This window comes from Dromaius novaehollandiae, chromosome 4 (genome assembly GCF_036370855.1).
Source record: "Dromaius novaehollandiae isolate bDroNov1 chromosome 4, bDroNov1.hap1, whole genome shotgun sequence".
NCBI classification, from domain to species: Eukaryota; Metazoa; Chordata; class Aves; order Casuariiformes; family Dromaiidae; genus Dromaius; species Dromaius novaehollandiae.
Window position 1 is genome coordinate 40,513,461 of NC_088101.1, and position 24,186 is coordinate 40,537,646.

Sequence of the window (24,186 nt, forward strand, 5' to 3'; positions counted from 1 at the left end):
CAGACAACTAAACCTCCTGTGCAGCCTGCCCCCTCCCCTCACATGTGAAAACATGGCTAAAATATTTTGTTTAACAATACAGACTGTGGTTAGAGTTTGGCCAGAAGATACTCATTTTATGTCCCCAGAAAATGTTTTAGTGGCAGAGAAAGCTGCCTCCATCCTTTCTGCATAGGTAGTTAGGCAAACTTGCCTGCAAAGTGCTGTTCTTTCTGACTCAGATCTAAAACTTTCTTCTAAAGCTGGACAATCATAAGTCTTCTGGCTGGGACCCTGATGCTGGGCTATTGTGACAAAATTCTGGGAAAAATTTTGGCTTCCTTCTGCTGTGGAACAAAAGCATCTTTCAGAGTCTTGAGAACTGCTGTAAAATAAAATGGCTGGTGAATGCTTTAGATGCTGATGGGATTGGAGGATGAGGATTTCTGTGTCAGTATTTTCACATTCTTCATTATCATGGATAGCTGAGCTTCTTGCACATCCTAATGAACTAGTCTTACAGCTGCCTGTTTTACAAATGGCAACATGAAAGCAAAAAAGATGTGTTGCAGAGCTGGGAGTTGATTCCTCTCCATGCAACTCCTCATCCAGTGCAATACACCAGGGAGCTCTCTTCTGATGGCTACAGATATTCTGCATATAGCCATAGTCCAAAATGGTTACTGATTTGTCTAGCATTTCTTTTAGGTTGTCCTTTTGTCCCTGCATGCTTTATGCCTTCAGTTGGATCAAAAGCGAATGGTATACGACAAGTCTCCTGACATTATTGACTGTTCCCTGGAGATCAGAATCAATATCTCTCTGGTTTAGCTGTTAGTTGTACTCCAAAATCAAATTATTTTGGCTTTTTTTTTCTTTTCTCGACGTCTTAGCTTGAAGCACAAGATCTTTATAGTTACCACCAATAGCTCCCAAGACTTGCGGAAGATTAGCGAGGTTACAAAATACAGTGTGTGTGTCGTTTGCTGTTGCAGCTGCACATTAAAGGAAAAGTAATATACTCACTTGTCCTCCTTAGAAAAGCATCCATAAATTAGTACTCCTTGAAAAGTTCCTGATGCCTAGCACAACTTTTATATATTATAGCCAAAATGTGAGTACTCCATTTTTAACACTTCAGTCAATTTAAACTGTCTTGCAAAGATCTGAGGGGCCTCAGTTTCCAATCTTTTTCTTTATAATATATTCTGACCATGTCTCTTTTTTTGAAGGGTCTGAGAAATGGGATGCATAAGAGGCGTAGAGTCCACAGTGATTCAGTGTCTGATTGCGGTGCTTGATTTCTACTCCAGGCTGAGGAATTTCAGAGCTGCCTTGTCCGGTGGGGAATAGGAGGAGTCAAAGCCGCCACTTAATGGGCAAAACACAGAGTGGGTAGCTCAGGCTACACTGTCTCAAAGAGTGTTATAGACTTACCCTGTACATTCAGGTGTGAGAGCCTTTCCTCCTCCTCACACCCTTTTGCTACCCTCTGCCATAGCCCCAGGACAGGTATTTTCTGCACGCTCTGAATCCAGGACTGCCATTTCGGAGGATCCCTGAGTCAAGTGGTCAGCATTTTTCCTTCATCCTCCCACAAATGGCCATCTCCTACGTAATGACAGAAAGCTAGCGCCCAGGTCCTCACTGCTGATCCCTTTGATCACGTAAATGGTTCAACTCAGTTCAGTGGCAGTCAGCTCCTGGGAAAGGACCATGAAAGTGAATATGTGGTGTGGGAGCAGATAAGTCTCTTATGCTGTACACTGGATCAGGGCTACTCAGATGGTTCCCATCCAGATGATGAGTTGCTTTTGCCCAGACCTTGTTAAATCCCTAAGCATGCCATCTCTTGCATATCTCCATTTCTCACCTTATTATCAGGGCAGGGCGCTGCTGTATGTCTCTGCTCTGGAGAGAGTAGTCCCTTTACAGCCTAGATAGCTTCAGCGGGTAAAATTAGCCCTTTTGCCGACCCTGAGAAAGCTACTCAGCCAACTCTGCCAAAATGTACTGAGGAGTCCTGCATAGGAGGCCCCATAGAAACAGACAGAAACGCTCTGCTCAGAAGGAGGGATCACCTGTGGGCCTGTCCCACCAGCTGTGCCATGGAGCAGGCTCTGCGGCAAGACTCCCGTCTGAGCCCTGCCGCTGCAAGGGTTGTGCCCAAGAGCCTCCACGATGCCAGGTCCTCTTCAGGCAAGTGTCAGTGCCACCGCAGTCAGAGTGCACCCGTCATCCTGCACCCACCGGGTGCTGCGTGCTCGGGCCAGCCCCGTCTGAGAGAGTCTCTGTTGCCACCCCGCCGGCTGCGAGGGCCAGGGACCATCGTGCCTTAGGCAGCTCCAGAGCTGTCTCTTTCAGGGTGCGTCATACATGATCACTGGTGGTGGTAGGACTCAGTCTTACAGTGCAGGGGCCTGCTAATATGTATTTTTCCATCCACTTGCAGCACTGGAGCACCTATTTATCTATCACCCTTCAAGGTGAGTTTTTTTCCTACATATCCTGCAGGCTAAGGGCATACCTCAAAAATGTAGCAGATTACGTCTTCTTGCAGCGTCAAGAATGAGGATGAGAAACTTAAAACAAGTGAGAAGGATTTGTGTTAACTTTATTGCCAAGGAGTTTTTCTTAAACTCTTTCCTTCCGTAATATTTGAGTCATAATAATATTGACTCTATTAAATCTTTAATTTTCTTACTTTTTATGCATCAACACTAGGACAAAGCAGTTTAGTCCCCAGAGATGCACATGAATGAACTGAGCAAGGCAGAGATGTCAGCATTGCTGTTGTCCTTCCCTGCCCTATCCTCTGCCTTTGTTAATCTGCATGTGCAAATTAAACTGAAATTAAACTCTTAATTTATCACTGTGTTGTGGTGACAGCAGGCAGGATCAGAACACTTTACAAACATGTAGCACCACATTAACATCAGAAACAGATTCTTCCCCAGAGAGAGGAGAAGATTTTAAAGAATGCGGAAAGACACCACAGGGCTTTAATCCCTCCCGGTATACAGAACACAACCCACTGTTGTTGAAACACAGGGAGGGGGGCAGCGGTTCCAGTGATCTGCAGAACATATGTATGCTGCAGTTGCTTCAGTGTCCAGAGCAAAGACGAGAACTGGAAGTAAACAACCGTAGGGAAAGAAAGAAAAAAACCCAGGGTAAAAGGGAAAAGGTTTTCTACAGCAATAACTCCATCTGTTTGCCCAGAGTTGTGGCCTGCTCCGAGGCCCAGCCCTCTGGATGCAGACTGTCCTGTCTGCAGCCTCTGCCCATGGCACCGACTGTTTGTGCAGGGCCCTGAGCTGCCCTTTGGCCCGTTTGTGGCATAGAGCAGATATCCCGAGGTCTGTGAGGGCCGTCTGAGCAGATGCTCTGTGGTCCTGAGGTAGTGAAGCACTTAAACACGTGCTTAAGGGATTTGCTGAACTGGATGCTGCTCTCTGCGCTGGCTCCCTCCACAAGTCTCCTGGCTCACTGGTAGTTTGGCTCCACCAGTGCTTTACGCTTCAGGATGCTTTGGCCTGGTGAAGCTGTGTGGCCTCCTCCACAGCACCCTGACTTGAGGAATGTATGCTAGAATTGCCTCAAAAGGTAGGACTTTTCTGCGTTATTTTGCAGGCAGACCTCAGCTTGCTGCCTCCACATTCAGGGCCAGCAGATGGGAGCAAGTTGCAGGCGGGAAGCCATGGGGCACGGGGCTGCGCTCAGGCGAGCCCATCCTGCCGTGCATTAGCAAGAGTACAGTGCTGCGGCTTTGTCAATGTGCAGGTGAAGAGAGCTTCCCTCTGCCTGCCAAATACCATACAAACTGCCTGGGGCAGTGTAATTCGGGGGTGCTGGGGTGGGAGAAGATGCAAGAAGACTGCCCATCCCACCAGCTCTGCTCCAGCATTGCCACCCCCCATCCATTGCAACCTACTGCCACAGAGGCTCTTCTACAGGGCTGTGTTTTCTTTTGGCAGCAGTGGCAAAGTGGATGGAAAAAGACTTCACCTGGGTGGCTGTATTTTAAAAACATTTGTGCCTTAATATTATTACAGTTGAGTGAATTGTCTTTCCCAGGAAAGAGCAGGAAGAAGGTTTGAAAGCCTTTGTAAATATGAGCTTTAAAGGTTGCCGGTGGCAGAAGACATATTTAAACTCCTAAATTTTCAATCTTCAAAAACACTTCAGTGATTTGGAAGCCTACATCTAAGTGCTTTCGTAGAAATATTGTATAGGGCTCCTAAGTCACTTCTCTTTTCTAAGTAGGGCTTACTCCCTCAAACAGTTAGGACCTTTTCAAAATGTTGCCCTCACTTCTGTGTTCAACTTCAAATTACAAAATCTTCAGAAATGTTTTGTTTCCCACAGAGACTGGATAGGACACATTTATTTATTCAACCCTGCTTTGCTTCATCAAAGAGACCCCAACTGGGAAAAGTCAAAGGGCACCATTCATCATGCTTTGCCCAGCCCGAGATGTGCTCCTGTGTGCAGTAGCAGTGCTCTGCAGGGAAATACAAACTTCCTGTGCTTCCCTTCTCTAACCCAGTATGTGGTGGAGTGCGCTGATAGATGCGCGGGTCTGACACGCTTTGGAGATGGGCCAGGGGAAGCGTATTGCCCAGCAGACACAGGACACGCGGCCTGCTGCGTCCGACTGGTGAGGCCCAAGCCCTGTGGGCTTGCAGGAAAGGGGACAAAGCTGTGCTAAGCAGCACGGTTCCAAGTGTGCACGGCGTTTCACAGCACGGTCGCTGGGGAAGGGGAGCAGGGGGAACTGTAAGCAATGATTAACCATAGCCATCAAATACAGAAAGCGGTGGCATAATGTTGGGAGCATGAAGGTACCGTTTGAACTATCCTAGAAGAACATCAAGCACCTTGAAAATAGCACCATATTTTGGGGAAGTCTGTTTGGAAGGTTTCCAGAGCACAAAGCTGTGTTTTGCTGGTTGCCATTCAGCACCGCTGGGGTGGATGTCACCTCTGCGCAGCACCAGCTCGGGCAGCAGGCTGGGCCCTGGAGGGAGCGTGATTTCTCCTTTGGGAGTGCGGTTTCTGCAGGGCCCCAGGAATTCATCTTTCAGGCACCGGGAGCTCCTTCCTGCATGTCTTGGGGAGCTGTACAGGAGTAATAGGGATAGATTGTGTAGCGATGCCAAAACATCTCTGAAGCCACGTATGCCAGCAAGCAACTAGATGACAACATGGAGTTATATTTTCTCCACAGGAGTCCATATAAGCAGGCAAATCAATGGTTCAGCTGTTGATTTACCATGCCACCACGCATTTGGGTGGTTTCCCAGGAGGTGCCTTGGGAGAACCTTAATTCGGGTGGTTGGAGGAGCTAAGCCAACAGACTGATACTACGTGCCCCCCCCCCCCCCAAACAAAAAATCCCCACCCCTTTAAAACTTACACTGTAATTTCAAGCCCCCATAAAGCAGCTTCTAAGGAAGTCTGAATTAGCAGAATTATTTTGTTTGGAGGTTTTCCACTAGGATTGAGGAACTTTGTATGGGGCAGACTCAGGACTTTGGCATCTCTGGTAAGATCAAATCTCAGTTTAGGATTTTTAGCTCAAGTAATGCTGGGGGACAGGCATAGAGGGTGCGATGCCACGGCTGGGCGCTGTTTCTCTCTGCAGTGTTGCCATTTGAAACTGGGGGAGCAGATTGGGGAGCAAAGAGAAAACCATGCCTGAAAGCAGTGTGAAAATCAGCATTTCTGTAAATTCACCTGCAAGAAGCAAGCGCCTTTAAGTTCTTCATTTGAAAAATAAATGTTTTTCCCTTAAGAAGCTTTAAAAGAAAGGGCCCTGTTGAAAGAAAAGAAAAAGAAATCTTGGTGATTCAGCTGAGCAGAGTGCAATGTACTCAGCAAAAATAAGAAAGAAAGGAATAAAAGTGTTAGCAGAGCCTTGATTATTGGTGATGGAGGGGTATTAGCCAAGTTATAATGGACTGTCAAACTAGGTTCTTGTTTTTATAACCTCCCAAGTTCCTTGCACTGAGTCAACATCTAGCCATCTGGGATGGGGGGGGGTGGGGAATACCTTTGTTAAAAAAAAAAATTATGTAAAAAAATCAGTTAAATTTATGATTCTATTCTAATGGAAGGAGTGTTTAAAAGGAAAACATACCTTCTGGAGTGAAACATTTGTTATCGTTCTTTACAAGTGCATATTTGAGTTCATGTTTGTTAAATGGCTTCTAGTTATTAAATCATGGCGGTTTCCCTTGCTAACATAAAAATAGGTGTGACTGAAAAATTCATAGCAGGAAAATAAAAATGCCTTTCACCCACTTGGACTTCACTTGACTTGGTGAGATATTTGTAAACCCTGGTTGACTTACAGGCACATTTCTTTAGGAAAGGAATATAATTCAGACAGAAATTTGTCAAGAAGACACCTAGAGGCTGCATAAATAACATAAGGAATTGTGTGTCCGCCCAAGAACACAACTGTTCCCAAGTGGTTGTGTTTACTGACAAGGAAGCGGACAACATTTGAATATGAAAGCAAGAAGAACTTGGCTAACAAGGATGAATTTTCAAGAGCAAATATAATCTTATTTTCAAGCACCTGCCTCCTTGTGTACCCATGTTCAGTTGTGTCTTTTGGTTAAGACCCCTTGGCTTTGATAGGCACAACATGCATGTTCTTAAAGTGGTGGTGACTTCTTGCCTGTGTATTTGCATATAAAAGTAATTGTGCTATGTGTCATGCTACACTGGGATCTGTGACTGGTCCCATACCGACATCCAGGGGAGTAAATGAATAGACATCAAATGGCAAATTTACTAACTTGCAAAATTCAGTATGTCATAATCAGTTTCTGTTACATTAGAGAGACTTGGCAAACTTCTCCTGTACTTTGGTTGTAATATGTTTTCTCAGTTTCAAGTCAAAATGGAGAGAGAGCCTTGATTTTGCATGTTTTGAAAGATGATTTCTTCCTTCTGGTTTTAAAAGTTATCTTTGTTTTTGTTACACAGAGTAAAAAGAAGACCCTGACGGAACACTGCATTTATAAAACAAAAAAAGAAGAAACAAATTATAAAAAAGAAACATTCAAAGACAAGGTATGTCTGCATTTCATTTTCATAGGAGTAAAGCTGCTTCTTAAGAAATATATCTATCTAATTCTGATCCACCAATAAAAAGTGTTTATTCAGCAAGGGTTAATTTTCTCTTGTGCACAAGTATCTAATTCATTTAAATCCCCACTGAGCTTTTAGCACACAAATGAAGTGTTATACGGTTTTGTTGGAGCTCTTGGCATTGGGCGAATTTTTCCCATCATAATGTTAACGTATTAGACACATGCAAGGTCTGTCCACTGCACCATGGCTGTGCCTGTGTGGCAGAAGGCAGCTCTGTAAGGAGCTCTACGGGCCTGACTGGGATGGGATAGTGTGAGTCTCTCTGCAGGCAGCTTCCAGGAGTGGGCATCCTGCAAGAAGCCGTGTCCAGAGGGGCTAATTCCAGCACCCATGGGGAGGGAAGGTGTTTTCCTGGGAGGAGTGTTACATTAGCATGGCTGCCTTGCTTCCAGTTCCTGGCTTAGCTTGCTCAGAGTCAGTGCAAGATCATCACTGCAAACTGCATTTTGCTGTGTGGATGTTCTGATTTAAGGTACTTTGTACTTTGTGAACTCCATTAGGAGTTTACAGATCTTGCAGACCTGGGGGCCCTAAGGGAAGCTTGTGAAAGTTAAACAAAAGTGAGCATCTTCACACCCTCTCAGTAGGCTCTTTGGTATACCCATATTACTTCTGATACCTATGAAGATGTTATGCAGCAAATATTTTAGAGTGATTAAACTAAAGACCAGACTTGCAGTTCTGATGTAGTGATCACACAGATATAGGGATAATACTGGGTCCAGGCCTGGTTTTGAACATGCAGTGGCTGTAACTGAAGATGCAAAATCAGGGTTTGCATGTGGGATACTGAGTCCTACTCCTAGATATATCATATTAATAGAAATACAAGCAGTTATGTAAAGATAACTGTGCATATAGGCTTCCTGTTATGAAAAGTTACATCTTAGAGCATTATTCATAAGCTCCATCCCATCCACTAGCAAGAAAGGGGACAATTATCGTTTATACAGAAACATCAGGCAGCTTCGCCTTCACACCAGGGCCTCTTTGTACTCTTCTGGCAAGGTAAGAAGGTCTTTATATGGCTGGAAATATAATTTGCATCTCCATAAAGAACTTTTTACAATTCCAAATGAGAATAAAAGAGAGTTTGTATAGATGGCAGTCAGACTTACTGTTTGCCTTTCCTTAGTCTTTTCTGATCAGTGCTACATCAGCTTGTTTTGAAACTTTTTCGGCACATGGACTGGAAATACGATCTGTTTGGGGCTGTTCCTTTTTTGGAAGGAAAAAGTTTGTTTCCAAAACAGAGAGATTCTCAAAGGTGATGGAGCAACATGGTGCTGGTCTTACATGATGCCCTTTAAAAATGAGAAACCATATACTTGCAGTGGGCCGTGCTTATCAAATATCTGTTGGTTGGGGAATTTTTACTGGCACAACTGCCATACAGGCATGGCAAGTCTTTAAGGACAACGTAAAAATGTTAACATGTCTCCTGAACTATGAAATCAGTAGAAACATTTCTGTTGGTCAAGCTTTCAGTTCTTAAAGCACACTTAAGAAAACAATTACTTAGCTAAATAATTAAGATTAAAAGGATAATTTTCACTGAGATTTTTAGAGTAGGTTTGATGTTCATTACATACCATCCATTTGCATATGCAATACACTGGGTTTTGCCTGAAAACCTATCCAAAAGTTTACCCAGCATTTAATTCTCAGCAGTCATACTACATGCTGGACAACAAAGGTAAATGGAGGAGCATAACAATTATATGCCTGTATGTATTAACTTTTTGAAGGTAAATACCTTTTTGACCAGACGGTCCTGTGTTTACAGCTAAGCACCCATCAAAACTTTGTTTTCAAATGTTTTGTCTTCAATATTAACTTGAAAGAATATGAATCATGTAGAGGTCAAAGAGCGAGGTCATTTTCCTGACATGGAATATTTTACCATAGGAATCATGGACCGCTTACCCTCAGTAATAAGAAAACCTTCTCATTGCCCTTAGGCTGTTGTGTTGTGAAAGGCTGCAGTGTAACATACATCTCCTGCTTCCTGATTTCTCCTCACATGGGGCCACCTAAAATAGCTTTTCCAAAGAGTCCTTGAAAATTTGGAATACTAACTTTTCATTATCACAGTACTTCAGGGTCACTAATTATCTGTCTCCTTGCAAATTTCTGTTCCTCCACTTTTATTGATAAATTATCAGTGTGTTTGGCAATAAACGTGTAGCCTAACTCCTACCTGACACTCTAGACTTTAGTATTTCATTAGGGGAAAGAAAAGGAATGAAGCTCTGGAGAGGGAGCAAAAAATAAGGAATGGAAAAATACAATATTCATATATTGCAACTGTCTGCTGTATAGTGAAAATGAGGGCTCTGTTAACTTAAGTGGCAAACGTTCTTGAATTATATAAAGTCAAAACCTGTTAGAAACAAAACTGGCAACAAGCAACCTGACAGTAAATTGTATCGTTGATGTTGAGGAGGATGCATCTAGCTTGCTTTCTCCAAAAACTAACCACTGCAAAGTGATATACTGTTTTAGCCGCCAGACTTGTCTAATCATAGGATTATCATAGAATTGTTCCTATTTTCAGTTCAAACTCTACCTTTTTCTGAAATAGCTTTTATGTGTAGACGAGTCTCAGTGACTGGAGGTACTTATGTCCAGATCCATCCAGTTTCTTAAATGAGCAACATTTCTACACCTGACATTAAGTTCCTACTTTTAGGAATAGAACAAAGAAATCTTTGTTAGAGACCTAAGTTACTTATCCAGTGAACAGGGAGAAATCAGTGTCTAGGAATGGGATAAATTATTGCAAAATCATGTCCGTAAATGCCAGTAATGAAAATTGCAAAGAACTACCAAAAAAAAAAAAAAAAAAGAAAAGAAAAGAAACGAAAAGTATGTAGTAGATGGAAAACAGAGATACTTCATAGACATATCCAGAAGGCTTATATTTTGTAGCAGACTTGATTGGGATGTACTTGAATTGCTGTCACTGAGATCTTTCAAGAAGAGATTAGAGAGGATCTGTGAAGGACAGTCTGGGCATACTGGAGCTTGATTCAGAACAAGGCAGCACATACTTGGTGGGATGAAATCATAGAAATGTAGAGTTAGAAAAGATTTCAGAACATTAACTAGTTTAGTCCTGATATAGGCATATTTATAACACATTTACAGTAAGGATAGGAGCTAGCCATTTTTTGAACACATAAATATTAAAAACAGTCGATTGATTCAAAATAATTGTCATGTGTATGAAACCAAACTTTGATCTTTTTTTTCATAAGCTAAAAGATTAAAATACTGTTTGTATGTATCTTTTAGGGCTCGTAGACACTTTGCTCTACCTGCTAGTGTGACTTTTGGTACCTCTAAATTGAGGAGGAGAATGCTCTGAACTATTTGAAGTATTATATGAACAAAAAATATTAACATGCACTTAAATTCTTTCCCAAAGTTACATAGACAATAATATAATTGCAGGCTAAACTGTCCTCAGCTATTTGCTTCTGGACAAAATGTCACATTGCATCGCTTCTGAAATTAGTATATTTATTTTTCCGCTGTACACTTCAGATGAGTTCCACATGTACTCCAGATTTAACAAATTCATCGTTGGTATCTTATTATCACTTGAAATTACTTCACAGTTAGGTCAGATCCAGGGTTCTCACTTGTTTTTCATAGCATGGATCACATTTTAATAGAGAGTATCTTGTGTATAACTCCTCTTCCCATTCTGCAGTTGTGAAACACCCTTGTGGTGTGGATGGTTATTATATACACGGAAAAGTAAAGTTAGGAAACTATTTCATGCGATTTTAACTTCATAACAGTTTAATAGCTGGGAATAAGGAGAGCCAGCTCTGTATGACTGGCCAGTTCTCCACTGTGGGTCATTTTTGAGAACATCTGACAATATCATTTTAAAGTATTTCACTTCTAAGTTGCCTGTCTGTATTCATTCTTTGTTGTTCCTTTCTTAGGGATTCTGCTTTCCTTGAGTACCATCTCTTTCTCTCTCTTTCTCTCTGCTGACAGAGAAATCAGCATGGGAGGTCGCTCTCTCCAAGTCGCGAGTTCCTGGGGTTCATGAGTCCAGGGGCAACAGGAGAGGGACCGGGGGCCAGATAAAGGCTTTTCTGAGTGGGAATTTGGAAGAAGGTCTGTCAATATTCTTCACAAAACCTGCTCTTTGACAGAGTATTGCGTTTTCAACCAAGCACCTATTTCCAAGAAAACGGTCTGCTTTCTCTGGAAAATATCAGTATTCCACAAAAAAATGGGCTGCCAAAAAAAAAGTCTTGATTTGGATATACTCCTGTGTTGCCTCGTGGCTGTTGTAGTTAGGTCGCCTCACAACCCCATGGACTTCTCCGACTGACGGCTCGGCTTGTACCCCTGCCGGTGCTACGGCCCCTGCCTGCACCCTCGGGAGAGGTAGGGGCAAGGCGAGACGGAGGAACCGCGGGAGGGGGAGTCTGCCTGGGCACCACCTCTGCCAGGGCAGCCACGGGCCGTTGGAGCACGACTCCCACACCTCCGGAGGATTTCCAGAGACGCACGGGGCTGTATGGGTTCCTTGCCATAAAGTTTCCTTCATTGGGTTTCTCTTCGTTTCAAAGATGACTAGTGAAAGAGGAGACTCTCTGCCTGCCAGCTTAGAGCCATTTTCTGATCACTTGTCACCGCTCAATAACATTAGCAAGCCAGACTTAACTATACCTTTTAATAAGTTGGTTTTGCTAGTGATTTTGGTATGCGCGTTTATTACTTGTCTCTCTTTTTTTCTAATATAAAGGGTCCTGCCAGTTCACTGTTTCTAATTAAAAAGGCTCTTTGTGGACACCTCAAGGAATTAAAATGACTGAATTTGGCTTGTCTGGTCATTAGTACTATATAGATCATAATGCAGAGGTGTACATTACCAATCCAAAAAGAGTGGTGTGTTGCAATGATTGCAACGACGGGCATTTAGTAAGCTCTGCCAGATGTATTAGTGCGTTTATATTTGTACACGCATACTTATAACAGCTATGGTATGCCACACATCTGCCATATCACTTTCTTTTTCATTCTGACCAAAGCTCCCCTTGATGGCCGCATCTCAAGCATGGTGTGTATCTGTGGTCTCCGCAGATCAAGGAGGACATAGTGAAGTTAGAAAAGATGAAGAGAAAGGCAACTAAAATCATTAAATGATGTAACAATTAGGAATAATCAAGGGAGAGAGACTAAACATCTGAGACTCTGCAGTTGGGAGAGAAGAAGGCAGAGAGGGATATGGTCAAAGTTAAAAAAAATTCTGAAGGCAGTGGATAAGGTGAATGCAGAACGGTTTGTCACCAAATCCTGCAACCTGAGATCTGCGGGCATTCAGTGAAATTCGCAGAAGATTGATTTAAAAGAGGCTAAAGAAAGTACTTTTTTTTACAGCAGGCACTCTGTGACAGGGACCAGACAGTATCAGCAGATTCAAAAAGGGATAATCCGTGGACAACAGGTCCATAAATGGGTACCAAAGGACTGGGCAGACATGAACTCTGATAGTGGTGGTTGCTGGGGAGTATGAGAAGAACGGCCTGCAGAAGACAGCCAGGCTTGCGCACTCTCCCTGGATAGCATCTCCTTCTGCTGTTACAGGACTAGGCAGCTGGCTAGTCTGACTCAATAGGGCATTTCTCATGCCCATACGTTGCTAAAGCCGTCAGAAGCCCCGGCGCACTCCAGGATGCCTTGTACCAAGCAGGTCCTGACGCAAAGGTCTGTCTGCCAGGTCTGCTTCTGCATGTAGCACCTAGGAACATGATCACTTCACTGCCAAGCTAGGCAGTTGTCATGGGAATGTGGTTCACAGACATACAGTTTAGTTTAAATATAAAACATTCTCAGTATTGGCTAAAAATATGCCATTTTGACCAATGCGTTACAGAGGTCGTCATGGGGGCGTCTGCTCTCTCAGTCTTTCGTAAAATCCTTACGGAAGCTAAAAGCAATGCATCACTCAGAGGAGTGATGTGAGGAAAAAAGTGTCCTGTACTTCAGGTGTTTTTAAATTAAATTTAACATATGGAAATTAGGAGAGGAGATGGTATCATGGGACAGATGGTTCTTAGAGAGTCAAACTCGCTGAAAGTCTCTCTCAGCACTAGCATGGAGACACGAATCTGGTCTCTCAATGGTTACTCACCAGTTCTGAAAAAAAGCATAGAAATTGTTTCCAGGTCCAAACTAGACAAAATAATATGCACTTAGTGACACACTGGACCTCAATTTTATGGCAAGAACCTCCAGTTTCCTTGGCAGTCCAAAGCAGAGTTCTGCAACACACTGAAAGCTATGTGGCAGCTTCATAAGCATTCCCAAACTCTGGAATATACTGAGCACTGAGTTATTTGATTACACATATTAAATGCATTGAAATTGCTCCTTGTGTTATTCCTTGAAGGAGGCTTGATCTGGGGTTTGGCGTGGTGAAGATGGAAAGAGCCTGAGACAGAGAAGGGAGGATCTTCCGTATACACGCAAGCAGAAGAACTTGGAAGAGGGCTTCAGGGATTTAATGTATAGCCCCTTATGGCTCTCCTAGTGAAAAACTTAAAACAAACCTTAAGCTCTCCTTACTTTTCCCCTATTTTCTGTATACACTTATTTTGTTTGCCAACTGGTGACTGGGATGGGGCTACACTGTCACACAGTGCTGGCTCTGGGTGAGCTGGTAGTTGGTGAAGCGCTCTGCAAAAATACAAGATTTGGTCCCAAGCACATCAGCCCAGCTGGGGCTATTCTGCTGTGGGTTCTAGACTGCACTTTTCTGGGAACACAATGATACATGAGGTAGCTATTCATTGAAATGGTTTTTGGTCTGTCTTTACTGAGATAGATACTCAAAATGACAAAAATATATTGGAAGCTGAAATCAATGTTGGAGTGGTTTTCCTTTCTCTTTGGGACCAAATGTTATTTTTAGATGATTACCATTGTATCGGCCAGTGCATTTCCAGTGCAAAGAAGCTTCAAATTTGAACATACATAAGTATCACAACTTTCCTGCCAAATAACATAATGCAAGCTATAGTCATTGCCATCAACAGCTTATATGAACTCTTTAAAGACAGATGTTGAGATCTGTCGCTGGAGACAAGACTGGATCCAAAATGAACATACTTCTTGAGCTTAGTTAGAAGCCGAGTTCAAAAATCCCCCCTTCCCCCAGTCAAATCCCCAGGGACTGAAGATAAAGGTAGTGTAAGTATGACCTCCAAACTAAATAATACTTTACTTTCATTTTGTAATGAGACTATATTTTATAAGGTAGATTATGGAGACAAAGGTAGACAGGAATAACAGTACGGAAGTGCAAATGAACATGTTTGCAGTGGAAGAGTGTCTGGATAATGTCTATCTTATAATAGCCCAAGAACTGGCACAGGAAATTGCAAGTCTGGTAGCAAGGGTTTTTGTGATTGGGGGATAGGGCATGTAACACCTTCTGTAGAAGGATGGGAAAAAATAATCTGGGCAGCTCATTAGTATCACCTCAGTAGTATGCAGGGATTTAAAACAAGTCTTACAGGAGAGAATAGAGATAGAAAGGCAAATAGAAAATGGGGGGGGAGGGGGGGGAAAGCAACAGCAGTTTATCAAACATAAAATGTACCAGGCTTAACTGATATCTCTCTCTGAGAAGATAATTTCTTTTCAAGGCAAGTAAAGATTTAATGCAGCAGGGCTTCAGTGCTATTGAGCTGTGTGGGAGACTGGAAATAACGTGAACGAGATGGGGATTTGTAGGGGGACTGTCAAGTGGTAAGGAACAGGTTAAAGAAGAGACAGCAGTGCTGCAGCCTGAAAGGGCAAGGGTTCAGCTGGAGGGAAGAGTGGTGGCATTCCTCATGGGCCATCTGGAAAGTGTTCAGTTTAGTAGCTTCATTGATAACTTTGTCATCAGAAGTCACAGGATGCTAAAAACATGGGTTGATGAAACAAGCTGGGAGTTGTTGTCTGTAGAGGGAAAGATTAAAATATCATCCTGGAGGAAATGGATGGACCTTCAGGATGGAGTGGCAGAAACGAGATAAAAGGTAGCAGGAAAAAGGGCAAGGTGAAGGATATAAAGATTTGGTAAGAATTTGGTACAAATTTTTTTAATAAGCTGTGCCATCTGAACGTAACCTCCTGTGCTAAGTAAAGGTTGCTTAATGCTTGCATTGTAAAAGTCTTTAATTCAGTGATTACAAGCTATTTTTCTATAGCATCTCACCCAATTCCATGCGTACGGATGAAGCTTCTCCAGTGGTGAATCAGGCATTTTGTTCTAGGGGGCACCCGTTTACTGCAGAAGTGAAAAAAATATGGACTGAATGAAGGAAAATGCAGAAAGAGAATGGTTAATGCATGTTAAAATGTTTGAATATCTCCCTCAGGAACAGACCTTTTCTTTCTGTGTCTGCGATGGCAGTGTTGCTTAGACCAAACTTTTCCATTTAAAAAAGTAAAAAAGATCATGAGGATTTTTCAAAATTTTTTTTTCAAAATTTTGGAAAAATGGAATCAGTATTTGGGAATGTTTTGATTGGCAAGAAAGCTTTGGCTATTCCACTGCTTGTTAAAAAGACAGATTTTTTTTTTTTAATGAAAATTTCCAGATGTTTGGAGGAGAGCTTAATAAAAAATGGTAAAAATATTTAAATACAAAAAATTACAATAATCTATTCTAAATCCGTCAACTTGCTGGATCAGTATTGTATTCTTAAACACTTAAATGAAGTTGTATTATTTTGGCTTTTTTTTTAATCTAAAGAGAATGATGATCAAGTATTGTATGCTTTCACTTCACCTCCATATTTTCAGCTCTAACACAGAAGGTTTTTAAAACTTATTCATTGTTATAAATGGTCATTCGGGCAGTATTTTCAAATCAGCTCCTTTCTCCATTATTCTGCACCAGGTTATTGCTTTAGGAATATCATGAATGTTGAAATAAATGGACTTTGGCCTTCTTTACACTAACTACTGCAAGTCAGTATTAGCTTGGGGAATGTATTTTCAGAAGTACTGGAGTTCAATATGACTTCCGAATGGGGGCTAGTTTGCATGTTCTTGCCATTAAAACGTAGAAATAGGGAGACAGAAGATGCAGGACTTGGGTTTTTTGTAATCACTGGTGAATTGCTTAGGGAAAGTTTTTGAACTCGGTCACTCTAATTAAACTCATCATTCCAAATTTATGTGTCAGACTCTGTGGCATACATTTCAGAGGCCCCAAGCAGCTGGTTTTCTCTGGCTCTGGGAGTGTACACACAAGTTTCAGGAAAACAGATTTAGGTGCTTAACATTAGGCATCTGACTTTGAAAAAAAAATTACTTTTAATCTGTCTTGCCTTAGTTTCCCTGTTAATGTGAGAGATCCCAAAATGCAAACCAAGATTATCTTCATGTTTTCCTTTGCCTTTATTACGGAAAAATTATTTCTGGCTTCTAATCAGTGGAGATTTGGATAGAGCGAAGACTGAGAAAAGAATGATTAAGCCTTTGTCGAAATCTCACTTGCTTCTTCATGACTTCCAGAACTCTTCTAAGTCACTCAGATTCACCTCCAGCACCAGGAATTAATCATCTGCTGACAGAAAGAGAGTAAAAAGCTATTAGTTTTTATAGGATTTTTTTCCCTTGAAATTCCACTGCTGGTTGACTCTTTCTGCGAGTTGATGTTGAAACTGAGAATATATTCAGTTTCAACATTTTCATATTTCTTGCAGTCACTGCCAGGAAAACACTTGAATCTTATGCAATGTTTTGGACCCTTTTCAGTGTTTGTCATGATAATAATGACACTATAATGATCTTAGCTCCAAACATATATTTTGGGTTCTGGAGGCAATCTACTTAGTCTTTCCATGTAAGTCTGAAACTTCAAAAGCGGTCTCAAAATGGTATTCTCAGAAAGCCATGCATGGCACTTGACCAGACAGACTGGGCAGTTATATGCATCTGACAATATAGCTACCTCCAGGTACTGGACGCAGCCTTACAGGCTGCAAAAGCGAAGCAGCGAGCGGGGAGATGAGCCCGTGGGGTGCCCTGCTCCGCTGCCGCTGGGCTGCTGCCTCTCTCCGGGGCCAGCTGGGGCAGATTTGCGCAGGTTTGCGCACCTCAGCCGGCGTCCTGGCAGCACAGGCATTTCTTTGTGCCGACGTGCATTCTGGTGCAAATACAAGCTCTTCCTACCTGCCCTGTTAGTGGGAAATTTCAGAGGTTAAGGTGCAGATGCTTCCTTAGTGTATCCCTCTGTATTTTTTCAAACAACGTCTAAACATCAGATTGTTTTTATTTTAATATAGTTTTGAAAATACGTTGTATGGGCATTACATGTGTCATAATTCACCTTCCGTTTTTCAGTTTTTAGGGAACGCTGCATTGTAGTAGTTTTCAAGAAGTTGTGACGATTTTCCCCTGAATTGGACAACTGTGTTGATGACTTTTCATTCCAGAAGGAGGTGGTGTTGTCTAATGCCTGGAACATTGTAGAGTTATCCGCTTGTTTATGGCCCCTCTCTGTTACCGGCTGTATGACCTACAGCACTGTGACTAAGCTATTTCTGCATCATTTTTACTGTCTGTGAAAGAAGGTAAAATTATCGGCCTCATGGGATGTTGTAAAGCTTTAATGGTTCAAAAGTAGTTTGAAATTATCAGGTAAATGATAGCAAATAAAAACCCAGACAGTTATTAGAGCTTGCTAATTCTCTCCTGATGCAAGATGCCTGGTCACTTTGAATTGTTCATTCTACCATTTTCTTAGCAGCTAAAGTGTGTTGGTGAGGAGAACCAGAAATAGTTCATGTAAACAACAAAAAAACCCCAACCTGGAGGTGAAAAAAACCTCTACTTACACAACACAGGAACAGAATGACTCAGAAATGAGTTCTTGGAAGAGAGCATTTTCATAGGGAAAGTGGATCAATTTAAAGGGCAGTCTCGATTACAAAATAATCCCCAAATTACTTAATGTATTAGCAATTTTTCTTTTCTTTTAGACATACAAGGCAAAATCCTGGAAATTACTCAGGCAGCAGAATCTGCTGCTGCTGCCTGAGTAACCAAAATTACTTCTTCCGCATTGAATGCCTAGCTCCATATATTCTCACCTTCCTCTCTGACCTCAGGGTTACTACTCAGAGATTATAATGAGAATGAGAATGAAACCTGGTATGTTCTTTGTCTTCAAACTCATAGAATTGTTGTACCCGAAGGATTCAGTGCTTTGTGATTTATGACTTCTCTACTTTATTATGAAGAAACGTTAAACATCTTTATTTAATATCTTACATTTCACATTATCCAAGTTTGGCTGCTGATTGCAATACGCTCACCCTTTATTCCCTGGAAGACAGATAACTTACTACATCATCAACTTTGCAATGCTATACCTTGTTCGTACAATCGCAAGTTTTTCCAGTTGTCTGGGTGACCATACCATCTGAGAGATATTACCCTGCTTTATAGCCTGCAGATTCTTCCGAATCATTTCGTATGTTAAGAATTTGTTGTTGTTGTTGTAAAAAAAAGCAACTCAAGCTTGATTTACACTAATCTCACCCCATAGGATGTGCCTACTCTTCTATTCAGAGGGGCTCTGGGCATCCCTTCATTGCAGTTCCATTAACATCAAGAAAAATACCTCTTCATGTTGAAAGGCAGTAAGTGATAAAAGGCAGTAAGTGATAAAGTGCTGTTGCAGTGTGTGTGATAGTATGAAGCTGCACAATACTTTTAGTAGATGATACTGAAACATGAGGCAAACCTACCAAAAAAAAAAAAAAAGTCAAAATAATTTAAACTGAAGCTTTGTTTAAGCTAAAGAGAGGACACTGAGCCAGGAATCAAACAAGTCTGTGCTCTGTTTTGCCATTTGCCTGGAAATCATTTTCCACTCCAAGTCAACAATTTAGTCAGGAAGTAAAACAACATATTTCTTAGGAGATACTGAGTGAAGCTGTAAGTGCAGAAGCTGATTGACTGCAGGACCTCAGAGTTACTTCTTTTAGCATTATCTTTACTTTATCAGCATTTATTCATAACGCAAAGCTCACTCATAATAAGAAGATTCGCTGCTCTGTCATGTCACTTCCTTTCCATTTTTTTTCAATTTTCATTTGACTACTAGGGCAAATTTGAGTATTTTGAGAAGCCTGGCGTGAAAACAAAAACTCACCAGGACAGTCCTATACTACTGAATCACAACTTTATTCTTCCAAGACAGCTGTAATGTTCATTTGACTCTGATGAAGAGAAAGGGACAAATTACACCGGGGTAGCAGTGCCTGGGAGCGTGGAAGTGGGGAGCATCAGCTGTGTGGCACATGTGGCCTCTCCCCACTCTTTGATCTCATGGAAACACGTTTTTGTGTGCCTGGCAGGTGTCACTTTCTACAAGAAGGGGAAAAATTGCCTAACTAGAGAGAGGAACTGAAGCCTGGCCTGAGAGAATATGGGCTCTCAGCGTGAACTCTGGAGGAGACATGTAAGTTTGAGCCTTCACAGTTGATTTGTGCAGATTCCTCACCAAACAAAAATCCTTTCAGTCAGAAATTGGAAGTCTAAAATGTATGCTTCATTTTGCTTACTGTGGATAAAAAAACTATTGCTTTTCAAGAGTGTGACACTTTGTCATCCCAAAGTGATAAAACATGCGGTTACATCTCTCAAGAGGTTGTAAAAAACTCCAGTGATCTAAAAAGCCAGAAGGTAACAAGTAGTATTAAAATGAAAGGGTGAAAACAACTGATTATTGCAAAATCTCCTTTTGTTTAATTTAGAAAAACTGTTTAAGAGCCAGAAGGTGCAGCGGTAGTACTGGAGGATTAGATTTCAAGAACAGACATTTTTACAAATTTACAGTAACTTTCAGCATGTGCTTTTGTCCCATTGGAACTGCAGTTGATATATGTGTTCTGTTGAACAGGGATGGGGTTATACACATTCTTTAAATTAAGCACATCCTTAACTGCTTAGCTAAATCAGGGTGATTTGATCACCCTGAATGAAAAGAAGTACCTCAAATCCAACGGTGTGAAAACAGGCTGGAGAATTCTAAAAAGAAATCTGAATTTATGACACAACAGATTAAAATTCCTCTGAAAAAAATAGGCAAAAATCAAGAAAAAAGCCAATGTGGCTTCACAAAGGACTGCTCAAAAAAGCTGAGGTTAACAGATGAACTGTTCTGGAAATGGAAAACAGAGGGGGCAGCTGCACAAGAACATTCTCTAAGTTACTGCTAGCAGGAAAAAATGAGAGTTAAAAGCCATAATGAGTTGAAGCTAGGCAAAGCAATTCAGGGGAGGAAGAGGGGTGTTTACAAGTATATCAGTGGAATCAGGCAGAGGTATAATAGCCTGATAATCACTGAGAGGATAATAAGCTAAAATCAAAGTCCCCAAAACATAGATACTGAGTTCCTTTTGAAACCGTGTTAGGATACACGTAAGAGTTTCAGCTCATAATTATATCCAGTAAAGTATTGACTGATTAAAACCAAAAAAATATGTCTCAAAAGCAAGAGTGCTTAAAAATCATCCAGTGGAAGTGTGTGCATCTGATACTATGCAGGGATTTAGCTACTAAACTCTCAAAGAAATAGTCAGTGGAGAAAACCATAGGTTAAAAAAAGAGCGAAGAATAAGGTGGTAACTTATCTTAGCAAAGGAATCAAAGAAATGTCACTCCTATTATAAAATGGCTTACTCGCTAAAACAAATGCTCGGATCCTCCACTGTTGCCAAGCGTAAAGCATATGTTTCAGAGCACACCTGCAGGGCCAGGCCCTCAGACAAGTCACCTGGCGAGAGCGGCTTGTGCTCCCAGGAGGCTGTTGAAGCACAGGGAGACCTAGCTCAAAGCAGTGTTTCACTCTGTCAGGCCACCTATACCATCAGCAGGAAAAAAGGATGAAATTGCGGATGCCTCTGTGTTAGCATCTCAGGATGCTAAGGGAGAAGCTTGATCTGGTTTGCTTTATTTCACCCTAGGTGCAAGGCGAACAGTCTAGATACTGGAACCCAGTAAGTGCCACGGACTAGAGCTATAACATTACGAATGAAAGGTAATGTCAGACGTGTTTAGGTTTGAGAACAGCCTCTCAAAAAAACACCGATGACATTAGTGCAAATCAGCTTGCTTGGGAGACGTGTGCCAAATAGTGATTGGCCACATTCATTCATGGCTAACTCTGCTGACAAGAATTCAATAGTGCGGGGAATGAATTTGAGCAAGGGTCTGTGGTGAGGGCCTCTGAATGCTGATCAATCCATCTTTTTGTGCTTAAGATCTCTATTATTAATGGTTAGAGGAAAAAGTGGAGTATATAGGAGACTTTAATGGGAAAAGCAGTGCTTACCATTCCAGAGACAGCATGCAGTGAGATTTGGAGGACAGAGAAATATGAGGCCAGCTCATGTTTTTGCTATTTCCTTTACCTAGAATATAGCTTACAGGTAGAGAGTACAGTGTAACTCAGCTGCTCAGATGTCTAGAAGGTACTTAGTAATTTTCATTAGTGTTTCAAAAGCCAATAGTGTCTTAGAGGAGATGGTAGAAATCTAGCTATATGGGATATATTGGGATATATTCTTATAGGTTCAGGTTTTGGAGGCCTAAAAGCAAAGACAGCACTCAGTAATGTGGTGTAAAATATTTTATTTGGAGGCTTCTCCAAAGTGGCTCCAGCTGAGTGAGTTACTTGATTCTCCCTGGTTAAAATAATCATTCCCTCGAAAATGTCAACAGTGCAATGTTGTTGTCTTCCCTTCCTATTATCCAGCACTTTCTCCATCCCTCCCTCCCTTCAGTCCTTCGCTGCCACTTCTCAGGGCAGGGCCCATCAGGCTTGCTTGTTAACGATGTCGCTGCTCTCTGCCCCTCTTCCTTGCACTGAGTAAACCTTCCTGCAACACAAGAGTGGACTTCTCTGAACAGACCTCTCCATTTTACTGGTTCAACCCTTACCACTGGAAAAAGAAAAAAAAGAAGACTGTTTATACTGTGGACAAGGGCTGAAGTTATTTAATTGCTAAAATATGTTTTGAAGTTTGGAGATTCTGAAACAGCTTCCCTCCCCTGCGTCGCAGGAGTCCCTGGAGACTGATACAGCCTTGGAAGAATGCTGTTCCTAACACAATTACAGCTAGGTAATGAATCATAAGTCACAATGGTGAAATTGTTTTTATTTCTGCTTTTAATATGTGTTGGTGGACATCTTGCTTTAGTATTAATATCTGAACTTCCAAAGCCTTCTGGAGTGTCCTTGAGATCCCACAGTGAATTTCTCCAGGGTCTTCTGCCTTTGTTCATGTGAACATCAGTGAGAGCGTTTCCTAGATTAAAAAAAAATATCATCTGAAAGAGAAAAACTTGCAGTGTATGTCCTACAGCCACCTAAACAACAATAAAATACATAGTCTCGGTGTATCTTAGATACTCATCATTTTGATAGAAATACATCCCCTAACATTTCTTTTGCTTGCTGCATTCTGCAAGATGTGTTCAGTCGTAGCTGCACGAACATGGACACGTACACGCAACAGCTGTAACTCAGAGATAGAAACTGTTGTGCGAGCTTGCTGAGGGCACTGGGATGGCACGAGGGCACAGCCGAGGGGAGCACAGGGTGGCGGAGGCAGGAGGAGCCTGGCTGCGGCAGGGACCAGGGTGCCACCAAGAGACACAACTGCACGGAAATGGGCTGGACAACAGCAGAGGGAGGCAGGGCTGGGTGAAAGAGTGCAACTGATCTCCAAGAGATCAACACTTCTGAGTTCAGTATTTCTCTTCTGCCAGCAAATGTCTAGGGAAATCACTGGCAAAAAGCCTGGCCCTTTCCCTGGAGAGCTCATGCCTCCAAGGATGACAACTTCTGTCACCTGCCTTGGTAGCTCCTGAAGCTGAGCCCTGTGCCACAGGATGAAAGGTGCAGCCCTGCTAATGATCTGCGGGGGTGTCAGCATGCTCAGACCTTTACTGACGTCTCACTGTTCATGTACAGGAAGGTAGTGACGTTGTAGACAGTGAAGATCAACATGTTTTGCTAGCACTGCTCATTAAGTAGTGGCATCCACACTGTGCGTTGAGACAGAGGAGAATGTACTATAAGATAATGGGATTCAGAGCCCTGAAAGATGTACGTGCAAGGGCTAAATTTAAGCAGCATGGATGATTTTAATTCTGGACTTTCCTAACAGTATTTTTGGGAAACCTAAATAACGTTCTTTGACCAGAGATTTCTATGCATAATCTCCTGGGTTTACTTCTCCTACAACACTCTTCCCCCAGGCTACTTGTCCAGCGCTATTTCCTCCTGTACGCGCCCCAGTTCCAGCTCTGCCCCTCTGTATTTAGATGAGGTGGCTCCCTCCTTCCTGACACTTGAGTCCAGCAGAGGGAAGCACCAGAAGCACAGGAGAAGATGGCATCCTGGCCCTTTGTCCCGGTGCAGGTAAGCAAGAAGCCTTTGCAAAATAAGATCTTCCCTGCTACAGACTGGCTGTGCCCAGTGCAGGCAGTATTGTTAGAGACGTGCAAGGTGAACCTGTAAGAGGAAGCTACCATTCACATGTGAACTGTATTTTTTCAGAGCTTTCTAGTCGGCTTTTGTTCTTCAGCCCTTTTACTCTGTCTGAGCCTCCTCCTCCTCCTAAGACCTGTCTTTAAGCCTTCTCCTTCTGCCACTGTGGCCAGGGAGAGGGCAGCAAGAAGGGGCCATCTGCTCAAAGGCATCATCACACGTTTTGCTCTAACCTCCTTTTCAGAGCCAGCTGCATTGTTCATATTGTCATTTTTGAGTAATTAAACCCTCAGGCAGACTGGCAGCATGGAAGCTTTTAGCCTGGGAAATGATAAGCAACTAACAGCAGGGAATACAAGGAAGAGTCAAGTAAGTGCAGTAACAGGCAATGTCACCCGTCCCACCTGTAACTACTATTTGTGATGCTGGAACTGACCACTGAGAAACCTTTTCATCAAAGAAAGTTGTTTTAAATCATTTTCCTTAGCAAAACAGAGAGATCA

At 42.1% G+C, this 24,186-nt stretch overlaps 1 long non-coding RNA gene across 1 annotated transcript in view; it reads left to right on the forward strand.

The window, feature by feature from the left end:
* LOC112995319 (uncharacterized) overlaps positions 1 to 23,612 on the forward strand; it is a 73,466-nt gene extending 49,854 nt beyond the window's left edge. Inside the window, exons 3-6 of the long non-coding RNA XR_003262169.2 lie at positions 6,979 to 7,065; positions 19,542 to 19,645; positions 22,251 to 22,310; positions 23,452 to 23,612. This is a non-coding gene — a long non-coding RNA (uncharacterized LOC112995319). The remainder of the gene's footprint in view (positions 1 to 6,978; positions 7,066 to 19,541; positions 19,646 to 22,250; positions 22,311 to 23,451) is intronic.
* Positions 23,613 to 24,186: the final 574 nt, after the last annotated feature.